The 12192-nt window shown below is 41.6% G+C and overlaps 1 protein-coding gene across 2 annotated transcripts in view; it reads left to right on the top strand.

Annotated features, from left to right (window-relative positions):
* Positions 1-12192, top strand: part of LOC128455795 (uncharacterized) — a 304659-nt gene that overhangs the window by 231720 nt on the left and 60747 nt on the right. The gene's annotated exons all lie outside the window — the stretch shown is intronic.

Raw genomic sequence — 12192 nt, 5'->3', positions numbered from 1 at the left:
AGGTTTGAAAATACACTTACTTTCTCAACATGAACAGTAGGAAAGAAGTGAATAAACAGAGTATTAGGCAGAATGAGTGTGCAGTCAGGGTGTGGAAAATTGTTAAAATATGTTTATTTTATGTTATGGTGGAATATTGCTGCAATTTGGCCTACTGCAGTCAGAGGATTTCCCATGTTTTTCCACACAGATTGTGCAATTGTTTTTTTTTTCATACAACATAGGTAAGTTTGCAACTAATTTAAGCTATACAAAATTTGTTTCGATCCTATTGAACAGTGAGTTGTAAACAAAACTGAATGAGTAACCCATTGATGCTGCAGTCTGTTTTGGCATTGAGATTCCTTTGTGTTTATATTGTAAGGTTATCATTTTCTTTATGGCCCATTAACAATGTTATACTCTTCACTATCATTTGGCTATTATCAAGTGCACATTAATCACTGTGTAGACAATGTACAATTGAACCTAATGAGCCGATTGCAATGCATTTGATTTTTTATTTTGGACTGAGCCCAAGAGAGAAAAGAAGAGAGAAACACAACAGTTCCCACAATGAGTAGGTAACATACCTGGGGGCACTTAGGAACAACATGTAAAATCTTAGTGTATATCTGTCTGGATTGTGCAGAAACATCTGCACCTATTCACCCATAACACGGTCAACAGAAATGACCCTTTGAAGTGTTACTTGTCAGGTAACTCAAGAAACAACCGAAACCCAACCTATTTTGTCTCACACCACTGCATCAGTATACATTCCAATAAAAGAGAAGGGCTGGGTTATTTTTAATGCAGAGTGTATATAAGTGTGAACACGTGTTACTTTGCTGTCTTTAACATCAAGCAGGGCAGAACTACACTGATTTCAATTCTTATCCCTGTTTGACCTATATTTAACTGTGTGTGTGTCCATTTTTAACTATTGTATTAATGCACTGACAGGGGCTAAAATTATGCTTTTATCTGAGCTTGTAAAAATAGCGACAAGAGCATCAGATAACCAACCAAAGAGAGAACACAGGGAAAAAAACACAACTTAACAACGACACAGTCCTACACAAAAAGATTGCCTTCCTACTCTGGCAAAATGAGGCCATTGTGAGGAGTCTCCCCAGAGTGCTGTGATCAAAATAAACTGCCATTACTTTATTTAAAAACACAGAACTCGAAAGCCTAGAGAATCATCTTTAAAAAGGTCACATCAGTCAAGTTAAAAAGGAAAGTGCTTCAACTTCAGAAACATTTTTTTTCATTACTTTTTTCTTATTACCTGCAGCTTTCAGCCTCTTAGATTCTAATTTTAGACGAAAGAAATCATTTGTTCACATGGAGTATATCAAGAATACTTGCAGTTGCTTAGAACTGATAATGGTTGAAAGTTTCATACTTACAAAGGGCTTTTATGTAGAGTAACTGTGGATTAATCTGAAAGTCTATATAGTGTGTGAGCACAACCACAGAACATGCATTTCCTCAGAATTAAAGTTAAAGTATGTTATAACGTTACCAGAAATTTGAGGGAAGGTCTTGGTTCATCTGTGTCTTCCTTTGCCTGCCCTCACTCGCGCTCTCTCTCCTTTTTATTCCACTTCCAAAGGGTTGATTTTGTGTAACTTATGGTGGTCTTATATTTTAATGATCCTCAAAGTCTGTTCCTGGAGATGAGCAGAAAATGCATTAAAGTGTCAGAAATTTTCGGTTTTTGCTTTTGTAAAACAAAGTGTTTAAAGCTGCTTTTGATAATAAATAGAGGTGAAGAGGAAGAGAGTTCCAGTGCGGCTCGGGCGGATTTTTTTTTGTTGAATTGGAGAACCAGTGGATCGTTAAATTAAATAATTTGCAGAGCTTGTTGCTTTGCGGCTAAGTGGCTGGGATGAATGTAGAAGGAGAACCAAAAACATGAGCGGAGAAGATGGGCAGTAGAGAGGGATTAAAAGAGCACAAAAAGCAGGTTTCGTGTCTCTCTAATCCTTATTTGAAAGGATGCCCTGCAAAGATAATGTCAGCAGAAACACTCTTGATATGTTGATGTCAGTCGAGGCTTCAAGGTGTATGTGTCAATAAAGTACCACCTATGCCTTTGGTTGAAGAAGTTTTAGCCAAACTGATGACTGGCTTGATCGCGGATTGATTGATTTGAAACTTGGAGGAACATAATAAACTACTATGAGATGTCAAGCCAAATTATTTCACCATTACAGAATTGTGTAAATCCAAATCCTTTGCTGTGGTACTGCAAATGCAAATTGTGGTAGGGGTCGTTCTCTTTGAATAAACTACCCTATATACGAGTCTAGATTGTGATTGGAGTTCAAGTTGGGCAACCTGAATTGATCAAATATAACTGACAGAGGCACATTCCTTAGTACGTGAGGTCCAACAGTTGAAAACAAACTAAAAGCTTAAAGCCATTTCTAGGAGAACAGTGGCCTCAATAATTGTGATATGGAAGAACGACCAGGATTCTGCATCAGCACCTTGTAACTACCTCTGTGTATGAAACAAATTCATAATGAGCCCCTTAGAGCAACAGACTTATGACGGAATTTGCCAAACAGCATTGAAAGGACTCTGGGAGGGGAGTGGAAGCATAGAGGAAAATTCACTGCCCTCTACTTATATAGAGACAAAAGGAAGAAAAAAAATTGAGACACTACTCAGGTCATTTTCTCTCTGGTGGTAACTACGTAATTGTTGCCGGATTATGACGTAAAACAACATCGACCAGTGAAAAATCCTGTAATATATTTTAAATGTTTATTTCTACACCTAGTATTAAGAGTTTTAGGTTAAAAATATTAAATTACCATTTTTGACATTAGAAAGGAACTTGTTTGAGGCAGTTTATATTGTGATGCTGTGATTTGTCTCATGCAGGTTACCTAAATCAAATTACGCCATCAAAAATAGCAGGGGCGTACCCTAAAACATAATGTTTCAAAGTTACTCTGTAAACATGACAGCAAGTGTAAACCTGTCTGTGTTAATCCTCAGATATTTTTGATAAGATCAGTAAGCAGTATAATTTCCAAAGAGAGAAGGCTGACATGTGTTGCCCTCTCACCTTTCGTTTCTCCGTAATGTTTCTTTTCTTTTGTCAACATAGCAAGGACAATGCATGATGGTATACAGTGCCTTGCATAAGTATTCACCCCCCTTGGACTTTTTCCCATTATGTACTGTTACTAACTGGAATTCAAATAGACTTAAATAAACTTTTTCCCGTTTGATCAACAAAACATGCATAGTACTTTGGAGGTGCAAAAATAAATTTTATTGTGACACAAACAATAATGAGAACAAAAAAGTTGACATCTGTTGGGTGCATAAGTATTCACCCCCCTGTGTCAATACTTGGTAGAACCCCCTTTCGCTGCAATTACAGCTGCAAGTCTTTTGGGGTATGTCTCTACCAGCTTTGCACATCTAGAGATGGAAAGGTTTGTCCATTCTTCTTGGCAAAAAAGATGAAGCTCAGTCAGATTGGATGGAGACCGTCTGTGAACCGCAATCTTCAAGTCTTGCCATAGATTCTCTATTGGATTGAGGTCTGGGCTTTGACTGGGCCATTTTAAGACATTAACATTCTTTAATCCAAACCATTCCTTTGTAGCTCTGGCTGTATGTTTAGGGTCATTGTCCTGCTGGAAGATGAACCTCCGCCCCAGTCTCAAGTCTTTTGCAGACTGCATCAGATTTTCTTCAAGGATTTCCCTGTATTTGGCTCCATCCATCTTTCCCTCTATTCTGACCAGTTTCCCTGTACCTGCTGAAGAGAAGCATCCCCACAGCATGATGCTACCACCACCATGTTTCACTGTTGGGATGGTGTGCTCAGGGTGATGGGCAGTGTTGGGTTTTCACCACACATAGCGTTTTGCATTGAGGCCAAAAAGTTCAATTTTGGTCTCATCTGACCAGAGCACCTTCTTCCACATGTTTGCTGTGTCTCCCACATGGCTTCTGGCAAACTCCAAACGGGATTTTTTATGGATCCCTTTCAACAATGGCTTTCTTCTTGCCACTCTTCCATAAGGGCCAGATTTGTGGAGTAGACGACTAATAGTTGTCCTGTGGACAGATTCTCCCACCTCAGCTGTGGATCTCTGCAACTCCTCCAGAATAACCATGGGCCTCCTGGTTGCTTCTCTGATTAATTTTCTCCTTGTCCGACTCTTCAGTTTGGGTGGACGGCCTCCTCTTGGTAGGTTTGCGGTTGTGCCATATTCTTTCCATTTTCCTTATGATGGATTTTATGGTGCTCAGAGAGATGTTCAAAGCTCTGGATATTTTTTTATAACCTAACCCTGCTTCATATTTCTCCACAACTTTATCCCTGACCTGTTTGGTGAGCTCCTTGGTCTTCATGATGCTGTTTGTTCAGTAATGATCTCCAACAAACTCTGAGTCCGTCACAGAACAGGTGTATTTATACTGAGATTAAATTGCAGACAGGTGGACCCTATTTACTAATTATGTGACTTGCAAATGTGACTTGTGAATGCAATTGGTCGCACCAGATCTTTGTTAGGGGTTTCACAGTAAAGGGGGTGAATACATATGCACTCAACACTTTTCAGATTTTTATTTGTAAATAATTGTGAAATCCATGTAATATTTCCCCCCACTTCCAAATGATGCACTATTTTGTGTTGGTCCATTACATAAACTCACGATGAAATACATTTTAATCTGTGGTTATACCATGACAAAATGTAGAAAAGTCCAAAGGGGGTGAATACTTATGCAAGGCACTGTATATTGCTTGGTTAGTGACCATCAGAATCTACACTACTTTGCATGATGCATTGTGGGAAACAATGGCAACAAAATGGCAGATTCACCATACACTTTATAGTGATTAGTGAGTGACAAATAGATCTACTAACGATAATTGAATAAAAGGTACAAACATGGTAGAGGCAGTAGTATTTAAATGAGTGTTTTGTGTGTGTTACTGGTTTCCGCCATGGAGCATTACGGAGAGCAGAGTGACCGCAAGCGCAAAAGGAAATTTAATGCCAATGAATTGGAGGTGTTAGTGGAAGAGGCAAACAAACAAAAATTAATATAACTCAAAGAAACGCGATATGGGAGAGTATCTGCGAGAAAGTAAATGCTGTGGCTAAAACTAAAGAACAACCGATGAAATTAAGAGAAGATGAACACGTTCTATGAACGCTCTGAGTGCAGCTCCCGGTTGTGGAGATCGAAGAGGCCCAGGAGGACCCCTTCCCCCCTGTCACATCCAGGGCAGAAATGTGGAGATCTTGACCGGATCAAAACAGGCAAGGCACCTGGACCTGATGGCATTCCTGGCCGAGCTCTCAAGGTGTGTGCAGATCAGCTGGCAGTTGTGGTCACGGACATTTTCAACCTGTCACTGCTCCAGTCTGTATTCCCACGTTTCAAGAAGAGCATCATTGTCCCTGTTCCCAAAAAAACTAAAATCCTCTGCCTAAACGACTACCTCCCAGTAGCACCCACTTCTATCATCATGAAGTGCTTGGAGCGGCTGGTCCAACCCTTCATCACCTGCTCCCTCTGTTACACCCCTGGTCTAGGGGAAACCAGAGACATAACATGATGGTGCTTCTCCCATTCTCCCACTCCCAAGCAGGCCAGTGTCACAATGTATTTTAGGTTAAGGGTAGCTTTTTATTTCAACTCCAGAGGAAGAGAAGGCCAACACAACAAACAAAAAACAATCTATTTCCCTACCTTCCTTCTGCAAACCAAAAATGTTAACAAAAAGACAAAAGCTTACCTAACTCTTCTATTAGCAAAACACAGGAGAAAAAGGGTAAAAGAAAATGGCTTCTCCCTCCTACAGGGTTACCACACACAGTTTTTCTATTTTTACACATACAAGACACAACAATAATTTAGCCTGACACTGGTCCCAGTTGGATCTGGGAGAATTGGTGAAGAGAGGAACACTGTAGTCAGTCAGTGGCTCAAGTAGGTTCCTCTCTTCAGCCTGGCCAATCCTGGAGCATCAATCAGGCGGCTCACGCCAATCAGCAGGTCCAACCTGCTAGCAATCAGGCACCCACACACACACACTCACTCAAGAAGACTGCTCACACACTAGGAGGAGGAACAGAACAGTAACATATATAGACAGTAACACATATAGACACCCAGGGTCGTAACACCTCCCTGACTCTCTGGACCCTTTTCAGTATGCCTACAAGCCAAATAGGTCGACTGCAGATGCCATCTCCCTCACCCTCCACACTGCCCTCTCCCACCTGGACCAGGGGGACACATATGTGAGAATGCTGTTCAGCATTCAACACCATCGTGCCCCTGAAGCTCGTCACCAAGCTCAGAGACCTTGGGCTCAACATTGCCCTCTGTGAGTGGATCCTGAACTTCCTGACGGGCAGAACACAGGCGGTGCGGACCGGCAGCACCACATCCTCCACCCTGACTCTCAACACCGGTGCCCCCCAGGGCTGCGTGCTCAGTCCTCTCCTGTACTCCCTGTTCACGCATGACTGTTTGGCCACCCAGCGCTCCAATTCCATCATAAAGTTTGCTGATAACACAACTGTCATAGGCCTGATCCCCGGCGATGATGAGAAGGCCTACAGAGAGGAGGTCAGAGCCCTGACATCTTAGTGCAAGGACAACAACCTCCATCTCAACAGCAAAAATAAGGAGCTGATCGTGGACTACAGGAAGATACAAGGAATAGAACACCCCCCCACCACACACTCTTTATCAGGAAGACGGCCAGACAGCGACTCCTCTTCCTCCACAGACTGCGGAGGCTCAACATGGATGCCAGGATTCTCTGCAATTTCTACAGGTGCACCATAGAGTGCATCCTGACTGACTGCATCACCGCCTGGTATGGCAGCTGCACCGCCCTGAACCGTAAGGCTTTACAGAGGGTGGGGAAGTCTGCTCAACCCATCACCAGGCCGGCGCTACCATCCATGGAGGACCTCTACACCCAGCGGTGTAGGAAGAAGACCAACCGGATTGTTAAAGACCCCTATCACCGAGCCATAAACATTTTTGCCTTCTGCCGACGGCACTGCAGCATCCGGGCCCGCACCACCAGCCTCAGAGACAGTTTCATCCCCCAGGCCATAAGACTTTTAAACTCCTCCAATCCATCATAATTCCACCATCTCTGTACCTTAGCATATTTGCACCATTGCCTTTTGCACTATTGCACACACTTGCACTATTGTTTTCTTTTTTTCTTCAGGTGTATATATATATTTTAGATATGTTTATTTTATATTCTACTTTATCTTCTCTTTTTTTTTGTCTGCTTGTCATATTCTGAACATTGCCATAAGAGAGCCTGTGACCCAAGCATTTGCCTCTGACCAATATTGAGCAGCAGGTGCAGTTTACTTTCTGAAAAAAACTGTTTTCGCCATTTTCCTCTGTGCCGTCTCCTCCTCACTACAATAACTGCAGATATTTGTGCGTAGGGCTGTGTCGATTAGCACCTACCTCTAAAACATATTAAATACAAGCGCAGTCACAATCATCACAATTATTTTCAGGCTTTGTAAATCACAATGTGTGTGCTAAATTAAAGTATTTGCATCTACAACGTATTGTATTGTATACTTTAGTAGATCAGGCCCATAGTGTCCAAAATAGCAAGTATCAAACAGTTGTCTAATGAAGTAACAAATTTCATTAAGAAACTATTAAATGGAATCTATTCCTATTAGATGCATCCCTCACTGCAGTAGTGGAAACACAAGTATGCTGAGGGGAGCTTCTACTGATCCCAGCGGCATCTATGGATTTAAACTAACCTCAATAATCTGACTTGTTAATATAATTCCAAACTGCAGAGACTCAAAAGGCATTAATGAGTCTGGAAAGTGTTACATTTTCCCCACTACCAAATCCCTTTAAAGTGATTTCAGTAAGACAGGATGGGAAACCTCTTTTTCAAGGACCATTTCAGTTTTCATCAAATCCTTTGAGGGCCGTACTATTGAACACATACAGTTAGGTCCATAAATATTTGGACATTGACACAATTTTCATAATTTTGGCTCTGTAAACCACCACAATGGATTTGAAATGAGACAATCAAGATGTGCGTTAAGTGCAGACTTTCAGCTTTAATTTGGTATTTACATCCAAATCAGGTGAACGGTGTAGGAATTACAACACATTTTAACCGGGCACCCCCTTTTTAAGGGACCAAAAGTAATTGGACAAACTAATATAATCATAAATGTAATTGTCACTTTTAATACTTGGTTGCAAATCCTTTGCAGTCAATGACAGCCTGAAGTCTGGAACTCATAGACATCACCAGACGCTGGGTTTCGTCCCTGGTGATGCTCTGCCAGGCCTCTAATGCAACTGTCTTCAGTTCCTGCTTGTTCTTGGGGCGTTTTCCCTTCAGTTTTGTCTTCAGCAAGTGAAATGCATGCTCAATTGGATTCAGGTCAGGTGATTGACTTGGCCATTGCAGAACATTCCACTTCTTTGGTTGCTTTCGCAGTATGCTTTGGGTCATTGTCCATCTGCACTGTGAAGCGACGTCCAATGAGTTCTGAAGCATTTGGCTGAATATGAGCAGATAATATTTCCCGAAACACTTCAGAATTCATCCTACTGCTTTTGTCGGCAGTCACATCATCAATAAATACAAGGGAACCAGTTCCATTGGCAGCCATACATGCCCACGCCATAACACTACCTCTACCATGCTTCACTGATGAGATGATATGCTTTGGATCCTGAGCAGTTCCTTCCCTTCTCCATACTCTTCTCTTCCCATCATTCTAGTACAAGTTGATCTTTGTCTCATCTGTCCATAGGATGTTGTTCCAGAACTGTACAGGCTCTTTTAAATGTCGTTTGGCAAACTCTAATCTGGTCTTCCTGTTTTTGAGGCTCACCAATGGTTTACATCTTGTGGTGAACCCTCTGTATTACTCTGGTGAAGTCTTCTCTTGATTGTTGACTTTGACACAGACACACCTACCTCCTGGAGAGTGTTCTTGATCTGGCCAACTGTTGTGAAGGGGTTTTTCTTCACCGGGGAAATAATTCTTCTGTCATCCACCACAGTTGTTTTTCGTGGTCTTCCGGGTCTTTTGGTGTTGCTGAGCTCACCAGTGCGTTCTTTCTTTTTAAGACTGTACCAAACAGTTGATTTGGCCAAACCTAATGTTTTTGCTATCTCTCTGATGGGTTTGTTTCGATTTTTCAGCCTAATGATGGCTTGCTTCACTGATAGTGACAGCTCTTTGGACTTCATATTAAGAGTTGACAGCAACAGATTCCAAACACAAATACCTCACTTGAAATGAACTCTGGACCTTTTATCTGCTCCTTGTCAATGAAATAACGAGGGAATAACACACACCTGGCCATGGAACAGCTAGGCAGCCAATTGTCCAATTACTTTTGGTCCCTTAAAAAGGGGGGTGCCACATAAAAAATGTGTTGTAATTCCTACACCGTTCACCTGATTTGGATGTAAATACCCTCAAATTAAAGCCGAAAGTCTGCACTTAAAGTACATCTCGATTGTTTCATTCAAAATCCATTGTGGTGGTGTACAGAGCCAAAATGATGAAAATGTTGTCAATGTCCAAATATTTATGGACCTAACTGTATATCACACCAGTCTCTCCAATACAATGATTTCAATAAAACGATGATTTCAGCAGATTTTAACCAAAATCCTCACCTTTGGTAGAACCATGCAAAGCTTGTACAGACAGTCACACCTCTCTTGCTTCAAACTCTGCACACAGACATAACTCGTTGGGCATTATTAATTATACCTTTTGTTTCATTGCAGGCTAAGGTGAAAAACTTGAAATTTATTGCAATTCTTCTCAGTATTTTTAATTTGCAGATTTCTGTACTCTTTTTATTTTTCTTAGTTGCTTTTTGTACTTTGAAATTGTCTTGTGGGTCATATATAATCTAGGGCCAGACGCTTCCCACCTCTGCTGAAAGATGCTCCATGCACATGTAAAATTTCATAATTTTAGAATTTAGTTCGATCTATTATGGATTATGGTGACAACTCAGATTTAACCAAACTACACTCAAAAAACTAAAGTATCGAATACTCCAAACCTTAAAAAAATAATTGTTTTACTTTTGCCCTGTGGCTTCTCTATAGGGGGGGAAACACTTAACAAACACAGGATCTCTTTTTAAGAGCCCTGCCACAATCTCACATTGTCATTTGGATGGCCCAGGGGGACACACCCCTACACCCTTTGAGAAGAGTTCTTTCATGAGGCAGAGATGCAGACAAAGAGGGAGGTTGATTTGAGGTGGAGATTTAAGGAGAGCTGCGAACGAAAAGACATTCAAAGTTTGTGTGTGTGTGGGGGGGGATGTATGTGTGCATGCTGGTGGTGGTGGAGTGGTGAGCAGGGAGTCTGCCCATGCTAAAGCACTGATCAGTGATCAGGGATACACAATGAGTCCTCACTAGACACTTACAAAAGTTTTTCAGTACTGTCTTTAGTCAGTCTTAGTATAGGGCTAAGCAGTCTGGCTTATATTTTCAATATTGCAGAATTTATGCATACTGGGTAGTAAATTTTTGCCTTGAGAAACATTATCTTTAAATTTTCTGTTTCAGAGTCTATACGGAACTTCCATGTAAAGAAAACTGAAACTGTCAAATAAAATAATGGCAAAGTTACTTGCAAGTATTCTGCAAGAAATAGGTTTTTATGAAGCAATCAATGTGTTCTTCATCTGCTGTCTGATTCGAAATACTGCTTTCATTTAACAACAAACATTCTCTGCTACCAAGTAAACCGCTGACCCGATGGCCATCCTATGAATGACCATTACTTAAGAACGGCCATCAAGACGATGCACTTAATTCAAAATTGTTAACCCTGAAAAGAGCTCCTCATTCACTACAACCACCATATGTCTTCCTCCTGACGATTTGTTTGTTTCAAGGCTGGTGAAATGCTTGGGGCCGCCTCACATGTGACAACCATGTCCCCTTCCTCTTAAGAGTGTAATTAAGTGTTAGAGGAGCTTCAGAGATGACCTCTGCGACAAAAGACTCTGAGGGAACTTGGCTGTCACCACCACATATATGTGACAAGCATTGGTCAATGCAGAAGATCATCTTTCTTGAGGGGCCAGGATGAGAAGAGGACAGGTGATTGTGACAGGCCAAACGGAGAGGTCAAGGGTTGGGGTTTGAAGTATTGGCAGGCAGGTAAGCTGATCTGGTTTAGCTCTTGTCTCTATCTTTATCTGAGATCAGCAGTCTCGTCTCGTCGTAATGCATTACCACGGAGGTCCTTTTCTTCCCTACAACTCAGAACTGAAATGAGCAAAGGTCTGTTATCCAAGCATTGTCAGGCAAAATTAAAAACTATGAGTGAGCGAGAAAGGGTGGACCGATGTGAAAGATCTATGAAAGAGTAAAGGATTGACAGGAACATGAGCTGCTCTCGGTGCCAATGCACTGGGTTGGCTGTGCAGTCTGCAGTTATATGTCAAAACATGGGAAAATATGGAATTTGACTTAAAAGACTCTCCAGCGCTGCTGAATGTGTCTCTGACATGTCCTTTAGCCTGTGGGGAATGGGATTCACTCCTGTAACTCTTTCATCTCCCCTCTTCTCTGTCTTCCTGTGGCTGCTTTTCTCCCTCATTGTGCACAGAGAATGTCTGGCAGCATGTGCAAGAGTGTATGCAATTCACAGCATGGGAAAAAAAGCAGTCCTGAGAAACTACAAACAGGACGAGAGACACATCCATCACAAGTCTCAGCCTGCCACCAAAGACGCACGGTTCACTATTCACTTTCCGTGCTTGCCACTGTTCCCAACTTAAACAATGGATGCTTCCTGAAGACTGGGGTCACAGTGATATTAGTGTGTGAAAGCTCTAGAAACAGAGAACAGGAAGGAGCCAGGGTCTTACTCAACATCCAGCCATCACTCAAAAGACTTCGCTTCAGATACTTACACAATAAGAGATCTGCTGTCATACTAATACACCATTTCCTCACTCAACACTCATCATCTTGGCATAAGGCGAAGTAAAGGTGCGGCTCTCTGGTTTGCTGATTTTGAATATTGTGTGACTCATTTCAATTAGAACAGTAGAAATACACCACAAAGATTTGTATCTGTTCACAGGGCGGAACAACTTCAGCTCTCAGATAGGGACTTTCTGGCTGCTGTTAAG

This window comes from Pleuronectes platessa, chromosome 14, assembly GCF_947347685.1.
Source record: "Pleuronectes platessa chromosome 14, fPlePla1.1, whole genome shotgun sequence".
NCBI classification, from domain to species: Eukaryota; Metazoa; Chordata; class Actinopteri; order Pleuronectiformes; family Pleuronectidae; genus Pleuronectes; species Pleuronectes platessa.
This window is presented reverse-complemented; position numbering and strand designations above follow the sequence as displayed.